At 38.4% G+C, this 25,226-nt stretch overlaps 1 pseudogene; it reads left to right on the forward strand.

The window, feature by feature from the left end:
- Positions 1–25,226, forward strand: part of LOC144370417 (sodium/calcium exchanger 1-like) — a 141,638-nt pseudogene that overhangs the window by 104,200 nt on the left and 12,212 nt on the right.

Genomic DNA, 25,226 nt, shown 5'->3' on the forward strand with positions numbered 1-25,226 from the left:
AACAGAATAATTATTACAGAAGACAACTGTCAAAGTACCAGTCCTTGCTTGGGTGTCACCTATCAATATGTACTAGACACAGATCTTAATTTGACATTGAGATCTTTTTTACTTTTGTCCTTTTACATATTTGATACACTGTAGACCATGATAAAGTGAAGCATATGATGTAAGTTATCAGATCATTTAAGATGGGTTGAAAATTCTGTATTCTATTTAGGATCATATAGTATATATACAGAAAAGGAATATTTAACACATCACAAAAGGTTTCTAATTTCATTGCTGAGTACAAATTGGGAAAGCCCAAAAAAGAAACACCTTGAAAAAAAGAATTTCCTGGATGCTAGGACTGAGTGGAACTATTTCTGTGGTTTTCATCTGACATTGTGGTTTTATGACAGTATAATGTTTCTGCTTGTATGCTAGTGTTTAATTATGACTTAATGACCAACCCTGCTTCTTCAGTGTTATGCTATTATGAGAGGAACATATATCCATTATTTATTTCCAATTTAATTTTACTTCATATGTTTACATAAACCTTTTTACCCTGCTCATATAGTGATGGGGAGAGAAATCAGATTCTGTCCAAGCATCCTATTTGATGGGGAACAGGTCAGAGAAAGAAGTAGGGAACAACTTACTCTTCCTATTGGCACTTTACAGTGGTAACTCTGGTATGAAGTTATTTTTCCACTGAGAGATGCCTTTGAGAGATCTATTTCTCTTTCTTTGCTTTAGAGAGGGCTTTGCACTTAATTCACGAGAAGAAACCAGAGAATTTGACTCAATGACCAGTGTCCAAGAAGGAGGTAGGCCTTAAATATGACTAAAATCACCTAGATCAATAATGTTTACTTGTTCTATAAAAATATCTGACTTTTTTATTCACTAAAATGAAATGTAAAAATTGTTAAGTGGCAAAGAATTTTATTTATAACTGAGATAGAGTTGTAGCCCTTTTTCTTTCTGGAATTGTAATTTTAAAGGTGTATCTTGACTTTAAATAGAATTTTATTATTGGTAAGCATTGTTAATGCTTAACAGGTCCATTGATTACATTCATGTCTTTGTGTGGATTTAAGATAAGTACAATGTTTCTGTCAAAAGAAATCATCAAATACATGCTGTGCTGGCTTCTTAGCAGTTTATCCATTACTCTCATTTTTTAATGGATCCTTTTTCCTTTGGTGATCATGTCCAATGCAGGTTAATATTCTCAGATCCAAGCAAAAAGGAGTTTTTCATGCTGCAATAAAGTTGGCTCTGTAGACTCAAACCAACTTATCTTCAAGGAAGATTTTATATTTCTGCCACAGCACAGTTCATCTTAGGGTAGCTTTCTTCAAAACCTATCATACATATAGATAAGGGCTCTTCACACAACTGAGCTATATTAACTACTTTGAAAAATCTTCTTGTTTGATTGTTTAATACTGTACACAAAATCAGAATTTGTGATTCTTTTCATGGTTCCATAAAAAGATTTGTACAAAAGCTTTGGATTTAAAAGTTATCTAATTTTAAGAATCTATTGATCAAGGTAGACAGAGAGTCTAATCTGATCAAAGAGGGAGAGCAAGTGGCAGTCCACCTTTATTGATTTCTTTGATTATAAGAATGAGAGAAATTCTCATTTAAAAAAATTTCTTTTCAACATAGATCAATTTTTTTAACAAAAAATTAAATCCAAAATAACATTTTAAGTTAAGTGCAACCACAATCTTTATAAATGTATAACAAAACTAAAATATTAACTCTTTGTCTAAGTTAAATTATGTTGCTGTCCTGCATCTAATAGCTTTTGTCTAAAGTGTATCAACATTTTAGTTTGTAGGTAAAGGTGTTAAGGATTCCTAAACATTTATCTTAATTTTAGGGTAGAAGATATCATTTAAATTTATAAGGATGCCTGGATCTATTTATTCATATTCTTACATAAACTATTTGAATTATTTTGACCTGACCCTCTTATAATGAAAATATGTATTTCAGAAATAACACTGATAAAACATATTCTCAGCAAAATATTTTAAAATTATAATGCAAAAGCCTATTTAAATATATAAAATTAACAGCTATCACAAGCTTTTGTGAAAGCACAATCAATGACACCTAAATCCGTGCCAACTAAATTTTTCAACATCTTTCAATTAGGGAATTCAACAAGGAATTCTGTATAAAGTTAACAGCTAATAAAAAACAAATCAGAAATATGTTAATTTGATTTCTGGTTTGGTAGGTGATATCTATAAATTTCAAATGCTGCTAATGATTGTTCTTTAATGGTACTATTTCAGTGGTCCTAATTATTACAAAATATTGTTTGTTCTTCCAAACTTTAATATTAACTGTTCTGGAAAATGTTAAGGCCAATTAATTAATGCAGCTACAAATCAAATTTAATTGCTGCCCCCCACGCCAGCACGTGGGTCCCTGGGAGGGGCGCAGGGACCTCAGCATCTCAGGCTACGGGGCCAAAGTCCTTGGCTGTGGTGCCTAGCCAGCAGGAGGTGCACTGGGGACAGACAAAGCAGCTAAAGAATGGGCGCCACGCCATTAGGGGTCCCCAGCGCACAGACCCGCACCGCCCAGATCCTTGGCCGGCCTAAAGTTTGCAGAGTGAGAACTGGGACATGGACCTCTGGTAGATGTGGATGAATGTCTGCTTCTTCCTTCCTGTCCTGTCTGCCTTTGTCTCTTCTACTCACAGCCCTGAGCTCTCCAGGCAGTGTGACGCTAACCCAGGACATGCTAAGGGCCAGTGCGCCTGGTGGGAGGCCCCTTCCTGGCCCTGGAGGCTGCTGGCTATGGCTGGCTATGCCTTAGCAGGCTCATCTGCTTCTCCTGCTTCTTGATTAGCTGTGGTTCCTCTGCCTTGTGTTGAGCACCAAGGCGTGCTTCTCAAAGGATGCAGGAGGCGATGGGCCTGGATTGCTTCTGCTTTGCGGGTGTCCCACTGTTGTGAGCTTTCCTGTGTGCATCTGGGACATGCAAGAGGTGCTGTCGAGGTGGTAGGGACCCTGTCTTCAAGACCTGCAGCCAGTCTCCCCTATGCGTCCCCACGGCCAGGCACGTGGCAGCAGAGCCCCAGGTGGAGCACTCACAGGAGCAGCCCGAGAGACGAAATGGCTGTGAAAGGGTGATGGTGATGCACGCACACAGGGGCACTCGTACCAGCTCTCCATTGACCTGAGACACTATCATGAGGAATGAGCTGGGGTAGTTATGGTCAGTGGTGGAGGACAACTAGGACGCTAGTCCCAGAGGCGAAGGTGATTGTGTTTCTGATGATATAAGTTTCAAAATAGAGGAGGAAGAAGATGATCCAGTTCCCAGCCACAGTTTGGAAGGGGTAGACTTTCAGAGTGAGCAGGAGGATGTGAGGAGCTGGTGGAGCCTCAAGGAGGATGGCTATGGGGCTCTGTTCCTCCAGGACAGCAGCAGGCAGCACAGCATGGCCATGGAAGCTGTAACCCAGAGCCTCCTCTCCAGCTGCCACGTCAGCTCCAGGAAGAAATCTCCAGCATGGAAGCATTTCTTCATCTCCCTCTGGGACAGACTAAGGCAATATGTAGGCACTGCATGCAGGAGTTCAGCAGGGGCAAGAATGAGAAGGACCTGAGCACCAGCTGCCTCATGAGGCACATGAGACCTGCGCACCCCACCAAGGTAGTGCAGGAGAACGAAGTGTGTCTCTAGGCTCCTCCTTGCTGTCACCCTTGCTCCTGCTTCCACCACAGCCTGCAGAGATCGGGGATGTGGGCTCCATGCTCTCGCCCATCAGACTTGCCCAGATGAAGCAGCTACGATCCCATTCCCTGACTACATGCAGGAAGAGCCCATGTCTGTGGTCTCTTCTGAGGTGTCTGATGTACTGGTCACTGGAGGTACAGCAGAGAGGAGGCCCAGGCAGGGTCTTCCCCCACCTTACTGTGCTCCACTACTATTGAACCGCAGAGGGCGTGGGGGAAAGAAGCCTTTGCCTTCCCAGGAGCACGGGGGCCAGAAGGACGTTGGCCATCTGGAGACACTTCTACCTGTCCCGACTTGGTAGCTCCAAGGCTTTCTGCGTGCACTGCATGAGTTCATCAGGGGTAAGAACGGAAAGACCTGGGCACCAACTGATCATCCAGCACATGTGGAGAACGCAAGGCTCCATCATGCTGCAGGAAAATGGGGGATGGCTTGGGCATCCCCCTCCTGTACCCCACACCCCTGCTGCCTACAGAGGGGGAGCCCGGATCGTCCTCTCCAGGAAAGCTGGTCCAAGAGTGCCCCTCAACCTCCTCATCCCCAGACAGGATAGCTGAAGACCTGCCTAGGGATGCACTCTCAGGGATGTGTCCCTTCTGTCATCCCAAGGAGTTGCGAGCCTGGTGCTGTCTTCCAGCAGAACAAGAAGGTCATGAAGAGGCTGAAGTCAGAGGTCTGGCACCACTTCTCATCAGCACCCATGGACAGTCTGAAGGCCCTGTGCCTGTACTGTGACTGCGTCATCAGTGGGGGGGAAGAAGAGGGATGTGGGCACCACCTGTACAGATGCCATCCCGAGGTGCTCGGGGCCCAGAAGGGCTTCCTGGGTGCCAGTTTGGCGAATTCTCCAGTTGCCACTCTGGTTTCTGCAGAAAGTTCCTTCTCTAAGATGCCTGGCCTGCTAGCAATGGTCAGGAGTAACCACCAAGCGGTGTTTCCCATCAGCAGCAAGAAGACCTCAAGCTGTGGAACCACTTCTCCATTTGCTCTTTGGACTCTACCAAGGTGGTGTGTCTGCATTGCAGCTGGACCATCAGCAGGGGCAAGAAGCCCACCAACCTGGGCTCCAGCTGCCTCCTGAGGCACCTGCAGAGGTTCCAGTATGTACTCAAGGCAGAGGTCCACCCCAAGACCACCCTGTCCAGCTCTCCAGGTGTCCAGCGGCCACTGAGCACAGAGTTGTTGGGCAGGTCCTTCTTCGATGACCCCAATTGTCACCCAATTGCCAAAAAAAAATCACCAGTCTGATAGCAGAAATGATTGCACTTGACCTCCAGCCATACTCCTTCGTGGATAACGGTTGGTTTTATCAGGCTGCTCAAATACTAGAAACCTCAGTAATCTTTGTACTCCCCTTCTTACTTCTCCAGGACAGCTATCCCAGGCATGTATGACAATGTGAAGCAGATGATTCTGACAGCACCTGAAGGAGGCTGACAGCAGCTGAAGGAGGCCGACAGCAGTGTGGTCCACTTCACATCGGATGAGTACCCAGATCCGTGAGTACCTGACCGTCACTGCCCACTGGCTCACTTTGCATTCTTGGCCTGCCCACACTGAGAGGACCACCAATGATCAGCACTTTTGGACGCATCGCAGATTGACTGTGACTATGGCGGCGGCAGCATCCAGAAGCAGCTAGAGTGCTGGTGAGAAACCTGGGTGTAGGTCCATCGGCCTGCATGCGGGCATCATGGTCACCGACAATGGGAGCATCGAAAGATTCTGACCGAGGCAGAGCACTCGAGCGTGCCCTGCTTCAGCCACATGGTGGACCTGATCATAAGTGAGGCCATCAAGAGCCAGAGGATGGTGCAGAGCCTGCTGAGCACCTCCCAGAAGCTGTGTGAGCGGCTCCAGCACTCCCCAAGCGCCAGGGAGAAGCTGGCCACACTGCAGCGGGAGTAAGCTGCAGCAGCACTGCCTCGTCCAGAATGTGTAGTCCAGGTGGAGCAAGTCCCTGCACATGCTTGAGTGGCTGCTGCAGCAGAAGAGGGCCATTATGGAGATGTCCATTGAGTGCAACTACAGAGAGCTGATCAGCTGCTACTAGTGGGAAGTCATGCAGTCCATGGGTCATGCGTTGAGGCCCTTAGATGCTGCCAGCCTGGAGATGAGTACCTATATGTCCACTCTAAGCCAGGTCATCCCCATGATCCACATCCTCAGCAAGAAGGTCAAGATGCTCTTTGGGGAGAAGATAGGCATTGACACTCTGATGATGTCGCTGAAGGAAGTCATGGCAAGCCACCTATCCGCCACCCTCCATGACCCACTGCTGGAACCTCGCTACAAAGCCTCCCTGTTCACAGAGGAGGAGGTGGAGCAGTACAGGCAGGATCTAATCAGGGAGCTAGAAATATTGAATTCTACCTCAGAGGACACAGCTGCCTCCAATGGCTGTGACTCTGGGCCAGGTCTAGAGACTCTGGTCGCTGGTGGCCAAGATGGAGAGGAGAGATAGGTGGGAGAGGCTGCCCAAAGACATGGTGCTCCCCTGCCGTAGTCCGGCTGGCTGCAGAATAACCCGGGGGTGACGAATAACTTGTGTACGTTGATACAGCAGGAGAGGGAGCCCTTTATTGTAGGACAACAGAGCTATTTATACATTTTGTACAGCTTATCTTAATTAGCATAATAAACTAGATACATCAGTCAACCAATAAGGAATCTCCACACTTAATAGCTCACTTTTGTTACTTCTCAAACCACTCCCTCTGGCATTTTGCCAGGCACCAATCAGACTTGTTTACGAACTCTAACATTCCCCTGGCAAAATACCAGGTGTTATTTTGACTTGTTTACAGACCTTATCACTCCCCTACCTGGAGGAGGAGGTATTGGAGCACAGCTGCGACCTGCTTACCTACTGGAACCTCAAGCGGTCGTCCTGGCCTGGACTGTCCACTTGGGCTGCCAGATTTGGGGGCTGTCCGCCAAGTACCATCCCTTTGGAAAAGCTGTTCAGCACACTCACGGAGAATGGCAGCTTTGGCCAGCCCCAGCTCATGATGAAGCATTTTGAAAATCTTATATTTTTGAAAGTGAATCTTCCCTTGACATACTTTCATTATTGAACTCACGACAGAGTTGCCAGACCAGAGATGCTCTCCGCAGTGCTGGCTGTTGTACCAGGGCTGTGACCCACCCAATAGGGACATGTGAGACATCAGGCCAGCATCTGGGGCCACTTGCCGGGCCACACTGCAAGGTAACCTCACAGACGTCTTACTCCTGTCGAGCCAGGTAGCAGGGGTTGAGGAGTCCACTGGACACAGCCTGTCTCCTCAGTTAGGAAGTGGGGGATCAGGTTTTAATTTATAACTGTGACATCTCTTTTAAGTTAGGGGTTAGAAATTTGTTTTATTAGAATGGAGACAAGATGTAAATAACTCTATCCTGTAGACTGTTTATTGAATTGTATAAAAACCATGAATCAGGTACTGTATTTTTGTTAAATATTGCTTTAATTGCAACAAAACCACTTTTGTGGCTGTGAAATGAAAAGTGGAGCTGAAGCCATCCTGACTGAGCAGTTTTAACTGCAGGTTCTAAAGTGTGTCTAAAATGGAGAGAATATCCTGGAAGCCAACTGTTTACCACAGAGACGAAGTGTTTGAAAACAAAAGTGTACTTGTCACAGAGCTTGCAGTTGTGGTTCACGGTTGCAGGCATGTTCCATTTCAAGTCTTTGCATTCAGGGTTGCACAGTCCATTCATTCACTCAGAGGTCCCAGACTGTCTGTCCTGAGTCCTTGAGATGGGAGTCCCTTGTGTCCCTGCTGAGGATTCAGCTGGTGCAGAGCAGAGCATTGCAACAGGGGGCCCATTGCCTGCATCTGGCGCCTCTGACTTAGTGTTCCTGAGCAGTGGAGCTCTGTGTGCACTGACCCAAGTTCTGGCACCACAGCCCTGGGCTCTGGAGGCAGTAGTGACCAATGGGGGTATCTGGAAGGCTACAGTGGTAAGACTAGCCTGAGGCATTTAGAATTCTTTTTTTTTTTAACAATAGGAAAGATTCAGCCATCACCCTGGTATTTTAGAATCCCAAGAACATCTGAATGAAATTCTCAATTGTCAAGATTTTTTTAACAGTGTGTCTTCAAAGTTTTTTCTTTAACATCTTAAAAAGGTTCATGTTTTCATTTCAGATCATTAACTGTGGGTGAGACAACTTGCCCATCTGCCATGACCTCTTAGGAAGTTGTTGTTCTGTTCAAACACTGTACCTCTGCTTACTCTAAATTTGAGTAGACTGTGCTTTAGTGTATTTATAAATGATGGATTCAGTTTCTGAAATTAAACTTTTTAATGCAATTTCCAAGAAAAATTAAATTACTTAGAGCTCAATAATGATATCATTTGGGAAGATAATTGGAAAAAAATGAGCATTTACTATGAGCATTTACTATGATATATTTAAAACAGAAAGTTGAGAAAACTATGTAAGTTGGAAAATTTACATGACATGTTGCTTAGCAAATCAGTTTACTACAGGATTCCTATAACAGAATAATGTATTAAACAACGTGTCTGCCCAAAATTAATTTTAACAAGTGTTACATTTTGAAGTATGGTTTTAACTTCATTAACTCTAAGATGTAATATGTAAGGCATTTATCTCAACAAATAGAGCTTTCGTACACTGAATATTTATATAATTTTTTGAACAAAAGACTAAAAAAAAATTCAGTGTAAATCCTATCAAATTATTATTATATTATTACCATTATTATTATTATTACATTCCATGGGAAAGAAATACTGGTTTTGGCTGTTTATAACCAGAGTTCATCTCTTGCTGCACAGAATTCTAAGGAACAAATACCTAGCTATATGATATGGCATGTAGCTTTATAAAATGGTACAATAAGACCACCAGATACAAATAAAGTCAAATTTGAAGTGATCAGAACAGAAGAACAATTGTGCATTGGGAAAAATCAGGAATAATGAAAAATACTATAGAAATTATCATTAGGCAAGAAAAGCTATTAGTACATAGTGCCTTGAATCTAGCATATTCAGGATTTACTTTATAGTAATAGAGTTTCATTTAGACTATTAAAATGATTTATACTGGCATAGAACTTTCCTAAGTAATGTGCTAATGTAGGAAATTTGTTTGGAATACTTTTAGCATTTCAGTGGATTTCTGCTTTAGTGAGTTATCTTTCAGACAAGAATGTTTATCTCTTTTTGAGCCGAAACACATGTAGTATCATCTGAAAACCTAAATTATAACTATAAGATGTTTTTGTAAATTCCTATGCTTTCTGAATGCATAACTATTATAAAAATAAGACAGGGTAGGAGCCAAAAACATTTATGAGTTATATAAAAAATGTTATAATTTAGTATTGCCTGGAGACCAAGTTGATTATGTACAGAAAGGTTCTTTACCACATCAACCAGATTTCCATTTATGCTGTTGTAATCTCATTTTCCTAGTGCTAATTACATTTTGAGGTTATAATATAGTTACATAAAGGAATTCATCTTAGCCAATGAAGAAATTTCTTAGTGTAGGCATATTGAAGTGTTTAAATCCTGGTCTACTTTCTGAGTCAACATCCAAGGCCATCACACAGGGTTGATTGCTTCCCTAGTTCAGGACTTGAATTTAAAAATCAATATCAATTCCTACTTAATCAGCTACTGATGAGTGACTAACACTGGGCTAATATTATGAGGGAAATCAAAAGAAATATGTTCCTCATACTTAAAGTGGGAGATATATTTTGTAAGTATAAACATCATTATGAAGACATTGTGCAGGGGATATAGGAAGCCTTAATATTGGACAAAACACTTGCATTTATTTTTGGAGGACAGACAGCATAACTGGAAAGAAAGATGGGATGTGCATTTTAAGAAGGTGTCCTATCTTGGAAAACATAGGAGCATGGACAATTTCAATAAAGAGGATCATTATCAAAATCAATGACTTAGCCACAATTCATTTCCTTTTGTGCAGTTTTAAATCATTATGAATGTGTTTAAATCAATCTGACATGTCCCTTAAAGGGTCTTTATTTGTGGAACCCTTTTGGGGTATAATATGTAGAAACAAAATTTAGAACCACTACTATTAGATGACCAAGAACTTTCTCAAGTGCTCTCTTTTTAAATTTTTTTGGTGCTGAGGATTTAACCCCCAGCGCTTTTTAATATTTTATTTAGAGACAAGTTCTCACTAAGTTGCTTAGGGCCTTGTTAAATTGCTGAGGCTGGCTTTGAACTCACCATCCTCTTGCCTTAGCCTCCAGAGCCCCTGGTGAGTGCCACCATAGCTGTTGTCAAGTGTTCTTTCATACATTTAATATGGTGACAACCCAAGGAAGTAAGTAGCATTGAAGATGAAAAAAGTGAATCTCAGAGATCTAAGAAGTTATGAATCCAGAATTTGAACACCTATTTGACTTCAAAGATGTGCATGTGCGTCTGTGTGCCACATTACTTCTTGAAGCTTCTAAAAAAATTGACAATTTTTCTAGTAAACTGCTGTCAGTATTTTGTTTTGTTCTTTGTGAATTAGTCCTTGGCCTCTAGGAATGGTTTTTATTTACTTTATTCTAGTAGCCTCATGAATAGTCCTTCCATTCTGCCATCCACTCACCCTCTATTCTCAGAGTTACCAGTGTATTGCCACTGTCTTAAAAAACCTGAACATATTTTACACTAAATTTTGATGTGGGAAGAGATGCTCTTTCCTGAGAACACCAGTAACCCAGGGCAGGTGATTTAAAAATACTGTATTTACTTCTTTTGAATGGAGCTAACTTAAGGATATAATACCTATGAGAGAGTTATTTATTGTCATTTTGCTGCTGTGTCTTTATTAGCTGAGGTATGAAAAATTGCCTGTGGACAACATTGTAATATTGTAACCTTCTATAAAATATTCATGTGACTTTGTGTTATGGCTACTGAAGTCCCATCATTTGAGATTCATTCTTTGGGGTAGAAAAGCTGTTTGTCCCTTAATAAAAAGTAAATGCCATGAGAATCTTATGTTTCCTTGCAACAGTGGAGTAGAAGTTGTTCTAGGGCAGGAGCCAGGAAAGGATTAAAATTCAACCAATGTAAGGTGGGTCAGCTGCACAGGAGATAATCTTACAACTGCTTTGGGTAAACCAGGTAGGAGGCTGGAGTGGCCTTCAGTGCAAGGTGCTGACTAAGTAGGCAGAACTTTTGTTTTCTTTTTCCATACTTTTTATTAGTGCATTATAGTTGTACATAATAATGAAATTTGTTGTTACATATCTGCACATGCACACAGTATAGCAATATAGTTGGGCCAATATCATTCCCTAGTATTTCCCCTTTCCCTCCCTCAGGTCCTTTTCCTCTACTGATCTCCCTTTGATTTTCATTAGAGTCTACCACTTTACCTTTTTTCCACTCTAGCTTCCACATATAAGAAAAAACATATGACCCGTGACCTTCTGAGTTTGAGTTATTTCACTTAACATTATGTTCCATCCATTTTCCTGCAAATGATATCATTTCATTTTTCTTTATGGCTGAATAAAACTCCATTGAGGATATACATTCTATGTTTTCTTTACGCACTCACCCATTGATGAACACCTAAGCTGGTTTCATAGTTTGGCTGCTGTGAATTGTGCATGGGTAAGATAGAACTTTTTCTACTGACTTTTCATAGGGCCTCACAGTTTCTGCCTTATAGTCAGGAAGTCCAGAAGGACCTGGGAGGAAAAGAAAGCAGTCAACAATATGGACAGGAGTACATGAAAGTTCCTTTCCTTTCTCTCCTGGTTCTACCTGCTGTCTGCATAATACCCATCTATTTGCCAAGGTTGACACAGCCAGGCCTCTTTCTTCCCGTGGGCCTATACAGGTGTCTTACTATAGAGCCAGGCAGAATAAACAATTCATTTTCATTTTCTCAGGGATCTAGATGACATTTTCTTTCCTTCTTACAGTCTCCACAGGGTTAGATAAGGCAGTAGGCATTGGACTATTTTGTGGCAGCTAAAGATATGGAGGCAAGTGGCAATAAACAGCCAAAAGCAGAATTTTGGTTCCTTGCTTATTAATATTTTGATAGAGTTTGCTGGTTTTGCTTTTATTTTTTAGGTTTAAGAATGAGAGATTGGAGGATTCTCGGTACCCTGAAACTAAGGGTCACACTCAAAATTCAGGCCACCCCATTTTCCAATCTTAGACTACCTGAAATTAGAAACTCTGCACCCAAGTTTGAACTCTGTCTCTGTGCTCTCCTATCATTAAGTTACTTCATCTTGGAGTCAATTTTCTTACCTGCAAAATGAGGACAATATTGGTGATGGTGGATGTGATGGTAGTGGAAGAGAAGATGGTGGTAGTGTTGATGATGAAGATGAAAGTGGTGGTGGTAATAATGATGGTAGTGATGGTTTGGGATATGTTGGTTGTAGTAGAAATGGTAGTGATGGTTATGAGATGGAGGTGGTATTGGTGATGGTAAAGTGAAGGTGGTGGTGGTGGATTTTGATGATTGTGGTGGGGTGAGTGAGGGAGTAATAGTGAGTGCTAGAGGCAAAGATAATGGTGGTCGTAGTTTTGGACATGATGATGGGGATCATGGTGGTGGTGATTATCGGTGGTGATAGTGGCAGTGATGGTGATGGTGTGGGTACTAAAACTTACTGAGAGCAAGCATTCAAGCTGTTTTGATTTAATCTTCACAAGTAGATATTGTTATTATATTCATTTTACAGAAGAAGAAGTGAGGCTCAGAGACTAACTTCCTCTGGTTCACACAGCTAATAAACATGATCTAGAATTCAGCAGCAGAACTACCTGACCGTAGAGTCTACTCTGTCGCATTAGCTTTCACACACAAGACAAGGCTCTGTTGCTATGACTGATGTGGCTCAGAAAATATAAACCAAGAGTGGTGATTTATCTTTTCTAGAATTCTTGAACATATATCAAGTACATCACACTCTCACTGCCCAGTCTCTATTAGCCTAGAAAAGCCATGATGAACTGAGTTGGAAAAGGAAAATAATGTAGAATGTTATAATCCCTCCTTGTACCTGGCCCATCCAATTAGCATCTATTCTTTCCTCCCTCACAGTATGCATTTCCTCTTATACCTAAATTTTAAAAAGAAACTTCATTATTGTGAGCTTTCTGACATTGCCTGCTCTGGCCCTGGAGCACTTAATTTCCTCATATGGAAATTAAATTTCCACACTTGAAATAGTACTTTCTTGGCCTATCTTTTTTTTAACTCTGTTACAAGGCAGTGTAAATTAATAGCAACAGAGAATTAGTATTGGGGATGGTTGTTATCTTGTGTTATCACTATGAAAAAGTTTTAAAAATGTGTTTTATGACCCTGGAGGTGATTAATAGTAAGAATTATTGATTGCAAGACTTTCCTAGAATAAGTGACCCTTGGGAAGTTTATCTAATACAAACCTTCAATTCTAAGCATTACAGCAAAGGGAATTTTTAGGTAACATTTTTTAAAAAGTCAATTTCAGGTCACTCTTGCTTCTGAATTACATTCATGGACAAGAAAAGCAAGCAGAAAAAAAATCCTACCTAAAATCAGATCACTATGAAATGACATTTTGCATTGCATACACTTTGTAAAAATCAGTGCAAGTTTGTCTGTAAAATATTAAAATATTTGTTTTTGAAGAAACTAGTTTTATTGTATTCAATATTTTTAACTTTCGTAGGCAAATTTTTGGTCTGGTGGAGTAAGCCCATTAGCATTATTTGTAAATATGATTAATTATAACATTTTATAAATTTTTACAGACTACTTGAAGATAAAGATTCCATATCCAAGTTTCAACTCCATCTATATGCCCTCCTAACTTTGTTATAATTTTTTATAACTTTTAATATATTTTATACATTATAACTTTTTAAGTATTTTATATGTTATAATTGTAACTTTTAAAATAAACCCAATATGCTTCTTCAATAAGGAACATTTCTCTTACATACCATGCATGCGCGCACACACACAAATCACACTTCTTATTTACCAAAGAAAAAAATGGGAAAGTTAAATTAAGTGATGTTGATGTCCAGTTTAGTCTTAGGGTGCAATAAAAAAGGACAATTCCCAAAGCTGTAAGAACAACTTTCCTTCTTGCTCACTGAGCATTACCATCTTAACTTGCCAATAATGTTTTAAAATGAGCTGTTCACTTTACTGTATATAAATGTGTGACTGGGATTTGTATATTTGGAGAGAAAGAAAGAAAAAGGGAGAAAGAGAGAAACTGAGGGAGTAGGAAAGTGAGAAAGTGGGGTGGTGGAGGGAGGGATCCTAGGAGGGAGAGGGCATGGCCAGAGAGGAGTGGAGGGAGGAGGGAAGGAGGCAGACAGAGTGGACAGACACAGACAAAGAATTTGTAGCCCTGACTACATTTCAGCTATTACTAAAATGAAGTGGAGACTGGAATTAGTACAGATTTTTGCTCAAGCAAACAGAAAACAGTAGGAGAGTAAAGAAATTGAAATGGGATTCACTGAAACTGCTTCTTTATTGAAATCATGGATGTGCCCAAGTGTGTTTGAGGAGCCTGAAAGTAGCTTGTGGGATTCTGTAGGACTGGAGCCCAGCTCCTGATTCCTGCCTTCTTCTATGTCCTAAGGTCATCCAGGCTATGTCAAGTCCCTTGTGAGTACTAGGGTGGCAGTGAAGACTAAGACAGTCCTTGCCTAAGAGAGGCTCATTTCTACTGGAGAAAACAGGTGAACAAGCATCCACTCACACAATAGGCGGATGCCTATATGCTCTGCTGTTCTCTAAGCCTCCTTTGGCATCTCTTAGTGTTTCCTCCTGGGGCTCTTACCGCTGGTGTTCAGGCTGAGAAGGAATGACTGTGAGCTGTCAGCACCCTGATTGGCCACCTCTGGCACTGCAACAGCATGTCCCTGCTCTTCCCAGGAAGAGAGCCTCAGGACTCCTGACCCTTTCCCTCAACCCTATCTTTATCCCAGATGGCTCAGGACACAGTTTGGCGGCCTTCTGTAATGGAGAACAGAAGAATAGAGTTTGGGAACAATTCGAATCTGATTCATTTTTCATAGCAATAATCAACAGTGAGGAATGAGACATAGGGAAAGTTTTCATTCTCTACTTCATTTCCTAATTCTGTGTGTTACCAGGGGAAGTGTAAGTCACTCACTTCTGAATCCTGTCTCCAAATAATATGATTTTATGGAGCATCAAAAAAAAAAAAAAAGAAGCTATTATAGAAAATGTAGCCAGGAATTTGATAAGCCAAGGTCTCAGGCCCAGGTGGCTCAGCATCTCAGAATTTTCCCAACCTGATATTGAAGGAAACCAGAGAGATTACCAAAGAAAGACAGGAGATTAGAGGTGGAGATCTTTAGAGATGTTTTTAGTATGAAAAAAAGGACTTCTATATGGATGAGTTCTGAGATGTTATTAAACTGATACATTTATAGGAAGTGATTTATTTGACCTACACATACATAGTATAATATAATTGAAAACTATTATTACAATGTAACAGTAATATAATAACAAATATAAGTTTAGACATAAATATAATAATAATGTAAAGTACATTAAGTGAAAATATTTATCTGGCAATATCTAGAGCTAAATATCCTATAAAGTTAGTTGTTTGAGTAATTGAACTATATTTTACAGATTTAAATTCCTTTAAGGAATGGACTTCTTTCTTAATAGTCCATAACTCCCAAGGTCATTGTAAACTATAAACTTTTAGATTAGTCTATTTTTGATTATGTAGTTATTAACCCAATGATTAATTCTTATATATGAAGCCCTTGAGACATTTGGAAATGGGCCTGGATCTGTGGCAAGTCCTTTATGCTTATTTTATGTATCTATCTCAATGCTAGCTTGATTGGAATTATATATATTAGATATATATGTATCTATATCAATATATCTATATTTTTTCCAATCAGTCTATTAGTGGTTCTGATATGTTCATCTTAAATGGGCTGCTTGCCCAATGTTGACATAGACTAAGAGTCAACAGTAGATATTCACAAATGATAGCCCTTGTAGTCAGTGTTCAGCACTTCCCTAGTGGATGCCCTCTATGGCAGATATTGCAGCCACCCAGAGATACCATTTGTATATAACATATGGGTTAAAGACTTTTGGAACCAGACAAGCCTGGGCTTAAATCCCCATTCTATCTCATAAACTCCATAAATTCAAACAACTTATTTAACCTCTCTGTTTCCAATTTCAAAGAATTAAATTCATTAATCTAGTACCTGCCTTACAGTAAGTACTTGTTAGTTGTAATTGTTATTGCCCACAGTTACTTTCTAAAACTAATTAAAACTATTTTTTTTCCTCTCTTTTGACACCAGGAATTGAGTCCCCTGAGGGGTGCTTAACTACTGAACCACATTTAGAGCCTATTTATTGATTTTTTTTTATTGGAGACAGGATCTCACAAAGTTGCTTACACTCACCCTAAATTAACGAGGGCCTTTCTAAGTTGCTGAGGCTGGTTTTGAACTTGTCATCTTCCTGCCTCAGCCTCCCAAACCACTGGGATTACAGACATGTGCCACTGTGCCTCGGGACAGTGTTTTTTTTAGTACATAATTAAATATTTTTGAAATTTGTGAAAAATATGTGGAAATCTCATCTGAGCTGTCTGAAAATAATAATCATTTTTCATAATTAAGACCAACCTGGATATTTACAACATGTTCTCTCATTCCCCATACCCTCCTCCACAAAGAAATCTCTAGATAAACATGATCCTGTCTAAATTTTTTATAGATTTTAGATAGAGATATCAAATATGTATATGCATTAAGTAGAATTATATCTCCATGCAAGAAGTTTCATTGTGTTAAAATCTAGGTTATGTAGCTGCTTCTTGAATACATTTAGGTTGATAACGTCAGTCAGCTTCTTTCCTCAAGTTCAAATGCACATTCTAATTCAACTCAAATATCTAGCAATTGACAAATCTGTGTCAGAAAATAAAATAATAGTGCTTTAAATATTTAAAGATGTTAGCCTCTCTGATCTTCTATTTTGTCAAGTGCATGGCCTTAAACAGGTTTATTTACATTTTTTTTACTTTTAATTTTAAATGTTTTTTATAAAAACTAAATTAGATAATATGTGTAAAAAAGTTATATCTATGCCTGATATATGGTAAAAACTAAATTAATTTTGACCATTTTTTAAAATAGTGATATTAGCAGGACATGGTGCCACACATATGTAATCCCAGTGACTCTGGAGGCAGAGGCAGGAGGACCACAAGTTTGAGGCCAGCCTTGGCAACTTAACAAGACCCTGTCTCAAAATAAAAATAATAAATAGAGTTGAGGATGTACCTCAGTGATAGTTTCTAATACCACCTTCTTCAAGAAAATATAGTGATTTTAAAATATCCTAAGTGTTTCTTTCAAAATATTTTTTAAAGATGAGAAGAAAATTTTAAGTAGTTTTACCAACAAGAAATTGTCATCTTTTACATTTTAGTATATTCAGTTTTCATTTTGATCTTCCTTTTTCTGGGTAGGTCTGTATAAAAAGACTTGAACACATAAGTAAAGCTTTTTGAAATAAAATCTTGCTATCTGAATAATATTCCATTGTAAAAACTACAGTATATTTATTTAATAAGCATCCTAATACTTCTTTTTGTTTTGATATTGTTTTTATATTTATTTATATTCTATTTCTATTAATTGATAAATAATTAATGTCAAAAATTTGGGGGAAAGTAGAAAAATCTTGGTTTACATCTTAGTTTAGTTATTTAAGCTAAACATTTAAATTGAAATGGATAGACCAAAATATATAGACAAAACTTCACAAAGCTATTTTAGGAGAATCTGTATCAATTTACATCCCTAATTTCTGTATGTAATTTTATGATGAGAATGCATACTTTTTAGGAAACCTTACCATTGCTTATATGTGAAAATGCATCCTTTAAAATTTTTTGATAGTATTTATTGTCTACTGTATGCAAAGTATTATGTCAATCATTATTGTATTATAAATCTGTTACTTTTGAAGTGTGTTTGGAGTCCAATGAGAACTATTATTATTCAAAACTCTTAATAAAATGCTCTTTTGAAGAGATGTTCAGGACCATAGGTAATAATTATTTTTAAATTTTTCATATGATAATATCTGGCCTGGTTATTCATTTTCAAAAGTCGTAAAGCCAAACAATTTCAGTTTGATCCCTGAAACAAATCCAGTTGCAAAATAACAACAAAATTTCAAAATAATTTATCAAGTTTGCATGTATTACAAAATCGTAGAAAGGGCACATTCCTGGGATTGAAAATCTCGTTTGAATCCCATTTACTAGCTTTATGATCAGGAGTAATTTAGTTATGTGTTCTTAAAATCCTATGTACTTTTCTGAAAAATGATGAAAATAGTTCTCAAAGTGCCATGATGAGCATCATAAGATAAGGTAAGTAAAAATGCTTTGGCAATTAGCAAATGGTGTACAATGTGTTATCATTATTGTCATACATCCACAGTGATATGTGAGTGAGTTCAAAGGGTGAGAAGACATGTATTAAAATGCCATGTGGAATTATGATGATGACAATATTTGTATAGTAGGAAGATCTCACATTATTTTCTCATATCTGTATTTGCAAGTAAACATCTGCAAAATTTCTTCCTTTCTGTAATACATACATTAACTCTAGGTTGACTATATGGGCCTCTTGATAGTTCCCATGTAGAAAGTTTTTAATATAAAACAAGTCAAATTACTTTCAGTGTGATTACCAGTACTGGATGTTGGCTTCCATCTATCTTGACCAATAAGAATTCAAATTGAAATGTTTTGCTGGTATTTTCTAAGTCAAAATAATTTAATATTCTGATGGTCTGAATTTTTCATTATATCATGCATCTCATAGGAATACTATAAAAACATAACAAATCATCTCTAATATTTTTATTTGCATAAAGCTTTAGTGAGAAGAAGGACCTATTCTACCTTTTGTCCCATGATTATTGGGAAGTTAAATTAGAAAGGTTTTATATATTAGGCATTCTCTGATATTTGCTTCCAGAGGTTACCTCCTTCTTTTTTCTGTTCTTTCTTTCCTTTGCCCTCCCCTTTCCTCCTCCCACTCTAAGTTCATGGTTGCTTTAATTCACCACACTATTTTTAAAATTTTATAATTATGTTATTATTATTTACCAGTGATTTAATCTAGGGTGCTTAACCACTGGACAACATCCCTGGCCCCTTTTTTGTTTTATTTTGAGACAGGGTCTTGCTAAGTTGCTTAGGGCCTCTCTAAGTTGCTGAGGCTGTCTTTGTACTTGTGATCCTGCTGCCTCAGCCCCTCAAGCCATTGGATTACAGGCTTGTGCCTTTGCATCCAGCACACTATTTTTTTAAGTAGTTCATGAAACTCCATTTTCAGTGGCATGGTCATGGGCCATATGGAAAAACACCATTAATAAATAGGTAGTTATGAGATTGAAAGCAAAGCAGAAGCAAGATGACCATATACACATGACTATACCCTCACTACTTCTTCCTCCTTTTTTAGACTGATAATAGTGTATCCTTTAGTACTGGAATTCATAATTTCCATTGTATTTTGAGCAAGAAGACTTCTATAGTAATTATTTCCCCAAACTTGAGCATCCTATTTCTCTTATTCCTTTTACTCTCTAGCCTTGTGATATGCCAGCATCTGCAACTGTTTTCAGCAGAATGAAGAGTAGGTGGGATTTATGTGGTAAGAGTTTGGGTGACTATATACACTCTCTTGATAAATGGAAGCACAGGTGTGATGTTTTGTGTGCATGTTTCTAAAGATTTGTAAATTCAGAAACCTTTGGGGTTCAAATTTATTTCTGACCAGCAGCTTTATTTCAACAATTTTCAAGCATGAAATTTTTTTCTGGACAAAGGACCTAAAATTCCACTATTTTTTTACTATAAAGCAGGACAGAAACTCTCCCAGTGTGTGTTTCTGAAACCCAAATCTGCATGTATTTTTCTTGTTTGAAAAAAATTCAAAATATATCCTTTTAGCAAAATATGTTGGGGTGGTATTTGAGACAACAAATAGACTTTCAACTAAATATAAGAAATGTAATAGAAAAATGAGATATTATATTCCATCTGATTCAAATGTATGATATGTCAAGGTCATTGTACTATCATATGTAACTAATTAAAATAAATAAAAAAAATTTTTTAAAGTTTCAACACCAAAAAAAAAGAAAGAAAGAAATGTACCAATATGACCATTGCAGGAAAATCTTTTCCCTCTGAGGAAAGTAACTTATATGCTTTTTTTTTTTTTTTTTTTTGTATTGGGGATTGAATCCAGGGGTGCTTAATCACTGAGCCCATCCGAGCCATTTTTATTTTTTTATTTTGAGACACGGTCTCACTGAGAGTTGCTTAGGGCCTCATTAATTTGCTGAGGCTGGCCTTGAATTTGTTATTCTTCTGCCTCAGCCTCCCTAGTTGCTGGGATTATAGGTGTGCGTCACTGCACCCAGCAAGTACTTGTATTCTTGACTCAGGGTCTCAAAGATATAAATGACTATGAAAAAGCATAATTTTACAGGCCTTTCTAAAATTGATGTATTCATGACAATATCAAAATGATGCTTAAATGTAATCATTAACTCTGATTTCAAGCATATAATGTTTTCTTTCATTTTTGGGTAGTTGTAGATTAATCATCAAGAAAATGTTTTTCTTTATGATTCTAAGACTATGAATTATTCCTTATATTAATATCTTTTAATTTAATACTGCTGTTAAAATTTGCTCCAATGTCAAATCTTTCAGCATAGCAGACTGAGCTGGTCATGTCCAAGAAATAATTTGTATGCTAAAACTTGATCAAGCTCATGAATTTTAAATATATATATTAGAGCCACTTCAAAATATAGGCCTTGGGTAGGAGCTCACACTTTTATGAGTGTGGAGGCATGCTTCAATGTGCAGTGGCTTGTTAAGTAAAAGCTGTCATTGTAGTTTTAGTTTCTTCAGCTGGGCCATGTAACTTCTTACTCCACTTCTTCCCAAAGCCATCCTGTTTTACCCAGATTCAGGCTATTGGACTGCTTTATTGTGTTCCTTGTGTAAAAAGGGTGTCTTAAGTGCCAACATTCCTGGGGCTTCAGAAGAGAAATGTAAAAAAATAAAGCAGAGAATCTCTCCACTTAGTGCTTCTAAATTGGGCTTTGGGTGTGAATCTATGAAGTATGCAAAGAAGATATCCACACTCTAAAAGAGCATATTGATGAGTTGAGACTGATAGGCTAAAATGGGCACCTGCATGTTTTTATATAAAGAGAACTACACAGAATAAAGACTTTTGAGGAGATTGGATCTGATGTTGTTCAACTTTAAACTAACTTTTGGTAAAAATGTATTAAACCAGGTTTGATTCCTCAAACTTCATTAGGAACTGGGGCAGAGGAAGGAGATAAAGAAGGAGCCATAGAGGGCTGAAGAAAATATGGCTTGTTCCATGACCAAATATACAGTCTAGTGTAATAGAAAACTATTCAATTGTTATGAGATAACATATTTTGGACGTTATTATCTTTGGAATATATTCCTTGGATCTTGACATAATAGTGTGTGAATGCCCACATTTGTAAATGAATAAATGCAAACTGGTTAGGAGTGTTCACAGGTAATTGTAATGACTAACTCAGATGTCTAAGTCTGAACGCTAGCCTGTGAACAGTTAGCCTGAAACAAACTTAGACTCCTCTTGACCTCTGCCTTTGCCTAAAGGGGCTCTCCAAGAGAAGGCTAGGAAGGTCAGGTATTCCAAAGATATTCATTGAATGCATGGCTAAGTGCCAAGAACTTGGAAACATATTATAAATAAGATACAAAAAGTCATTGTTGAAAGAAATTGACTATACAGGAAGAGTGATCCAAATGCAATGTGCTGAGAGCTACAGAGGCTCCAAGTATAGAGGGGTCATATTTCCCCAGGACAGGGAACTTTTGAAGGTCGGAGGTGAAGGATTAAAAATTCATAAAATAAAAATGGAGAAATGGACACAGGTACAAAGAGAAAACTACCAATAAAGAAGAAAAATCTGAAATTTGAAGAAGTATCTCACATTTTATTTTTATTTATTTATTTATTTTTTTAAAGAGAGAGTGAGAGAGAGAGGGGGACAGAGAGAGAGAATTTTAATATTTATTTATTTTTTCTTAGTTCTCAGCGGACACAACATCTTCGTTTGTATGTGGTGCTAAGGATCGAACCCGGGCCGCATGCATGCCAGGTGAGCGCGCTACCGCTTGAGCCACATCCCCAGCCCCGCACATTTAATTAAATGTCTAATGTCACAGATAAGGAAACTGTCCACAGGAAAGTTGCAAGTGACTTACTAAGATCACACAGTTAAGAAGAGGCAGAACTGGGCCTAGAACTCACTTACCCTAATCCTCAGTCTACTCTTTGCTGTCCTCACAAAATAACAAGTCAATGGGAAAGAAATTGAGAGAACAAAACACTCGGAAGATTGTCTTATTCCTGTTTTATGCACATGCAGTCAGCATGTGACATGGATGTGAGGATTATGGTCACTATTCAAATCCCAGGTGGTAAGTTGGAAGGCTGTATTATTCAGAGAAGGGTCCCACAAAATGCTTTGGCTTGAAACTAACATGATGTGCTGATGATGGTTAAATTTTAGGCTTGGGTGCAAATATAGAAGCATTCCAGCTGTCCTCATGGTCAAGTCCTCAGCACCACACACATGGCTCAGGATAGCAGAGGGCTATGGCTTTCCTGTAGCTTCACCATGCTGATTTTATCAGTCAGACTGGAGAGAGATTCCACTCTGCTAGCCCCCAGCTTACTAGCATCTGCACTAAGCCCTCACTGCAGACCATGTGTTGTCATCCTTTCTAGCTCTCAGCTGCCATTACTGAAAAGCTGTAAGACATTTATAGCTCTATTTCTGTATCCACTTATCTGTTAAGTTTGCACAGGGGACATTCTACCACCTTAGAAAAATAGCTGTGCATTCATGAAGAATTAGAAAGTCTAAGGAAGCCCACAGCTCCAAGAACAGTGATATTTTCTGTTACTTTTCCATTGCCTGTCAAAGGGGAAATGCTCTAGAGAAAGATTATATTTAGCATAATCTTTGTCTTACATGTATGAGTTTTTAAGGAATATGAAATTTAAAAACTAGAACTTCTGTGTGTGTGCATGTATATATTTGTGTTTGTGCATACTTTGTAAAGGGACTGACAATAGATGAATTCAGTATAAACTGCTTTTTTTCATGAGTGGGAAACATCTAGAAACTTGGTGTTACAGAAAGAGAATGGATATATGAATAGCATACAGTAATGCTATGTATGCACATTATATAAAATGATCTTTATAAGTTTATTAAGTCTATAAAGATCTGACAAACAGATTTTTAAAACTCATGCTGTGGGCTGAGGTTGTGGCTCAGTGGTAGAGCACTCATCTAGCATGACTGAGGCCCTGGGTTTGATCCTCAGCACCACATATAAATAAATAAGTTAAATAAAGATTAAAATTTTTAAATAAATAAATAAAACTCATGCTAATTATTTTCAAGGAATAAGGCAAATTTATGGAAATTTAAACTGGATTTCAAGTTGTTAGTACAATTAGAATGACATAGCTGGAGTTTTTCATGGATTAACCACAGAAGGAAAAAAGGAAGGAAGGAAAGAAGGAAGAGAGGGAGGGAGAAAGGATGGGAGGAAAGAAGGAAGAAAGGAGAAAAGGAGGGAAGGAAGACAATGAAGAAATAAAAGAGTTATTAGCTCAAGTATAAAGACTGCATTTCATCAAAGTCATTTGAAGAATAACCTCATTCTTCTTGTTCTAACTTTTCTAAAAAAGAAACATGTCCAGATCAACCATAGACTTGACAGAGTAAGCACTGCACTACAAATGTGAAAAGGTGAACTTCCTTCTTCTTGAGGCAGGCACAGTTGTGCACGCCTGTAATACCAGTGGCTCTGGAGGCTGAGAAAGAAGGATCAAGAGTTCAAAGCCTGCCTCAGCAACTTAGTGAGACCCTAAGCAAATTGTGATACCCTGTCTCTAAATAAAATATTTTTAAAAGGGCTGGGGATGTGGTTCAGTAGTTAAGTGCCCCTAGGGTTCAATTCCCAGTACCAGAAAAAAAAAAAAAAAAAAAAGCTACTTGTAATTGGGAGGCAGATTAGTACATGGGATCTCCCAAGAATTCTAATTTGTAGAAGGTGCTGGAAAGAGGGCAATTATTACATCATGAGTCATCCATGTATTTTGAAGACAATCTCTTAAAATTACCATTTAAAGATGTGGTAATATTCATGCACATTCCTGAAGAAATCTATATTTAAGGCATTCCTTGGCTTTGATTCATAATGTTTCCCATATTTATTTTAATTTTTCTTGTGAAATTGCTGTTAGCAAGAGTAGACATAATAGCCCATCTTAACTATAAGCCACTAATCCTGCTTGGGTAAATTTCTCATTCTGTAACCAGGAGATTCATTTGTGCTGTGAAATTTGGTATCCTATCCAATTATTGGGTATTTCTGTTGGAAATTGGGAAGCATGCTTTTATAGCATTTTTCTCCTGTCTTCCTTATGAGAACTACTTAATTTACATCATTGACTCCAATTCTCTGTTGAGATAAGATGCTTTCTGTGGGATTGGGGAGGGCGAATAGCATGGACCTGCTTAGTGGTTTAGTAAATTATAGAATTTCCATGGGATCATAAATACCCTCTTGGATACAAGTACTTGACAACAGACATAATTGTTATTTCCCTTAAGCTTTCATCAGCTTTGAAAAATGAGCCTTTGTCAATTTCGTGGATATAGCTTCTCTGTTAAAAAAAAAAAAATCACTGTGACACCCTACTTTTCAGCATTCATTAGAACTGCAATGAGGCCTTTTTTGAACAGTCAGTTTAGCTGTCAACAACTAGCTTTCTGGTTAATTATGCATTTCGGGTTGAAAGCAATGTACTTGTGCCAGCTTGAAGTTGCTGAGATGCTTTAGTTCTACTTTTAGATTATGAAAATGCAAGAAACATCACCCTAAAGCAGACCAATGGCCCCTACAGTCCATATTCTCCATTTTAATGAGCACAGGACACAGAAGACCAGGAGGGAAATGCCGATACATTAATTTCATTAAATATTTCTTGAATTTCTTTCCTTGTTGTGCACAAGCTCTTGGAATACTGAAGTTTACATATTTGATAGCTATTGCATAAAATCATGTCTTAACATGTTCTTTTCAGATCACCATATAGACTGCCAAAAAAGAAAAGGAAAAGAAAAGATGTAACAATTCTTGAAGCCATAGTAAAACCAATGAATTACAGAGAAAGTATGGATGGGATATTAGTGTTTGTAAGTGAGAATGAATAAAAGTTGTGCAAGGTTTGACTCTAAAAGACACATGACCAGTCAAAAA

This window comes from Ictidomys tridecemlineatus, chromosome 14 (assembly GCF_052094955.1).
Source record: "Ictidomys tridecemlineatus isolate mIctTri1 chromosome 14, mIctTri1.hap1, whole genome shotgun sequence".
NCBI classification, from domain to species: domain Eukaryota; kingdom Metazoa; phylum Chordata; class Mammalia; order Rodentia; family Sciuridae; genus Ictidomys; species Ictidomys tridecemlineatus.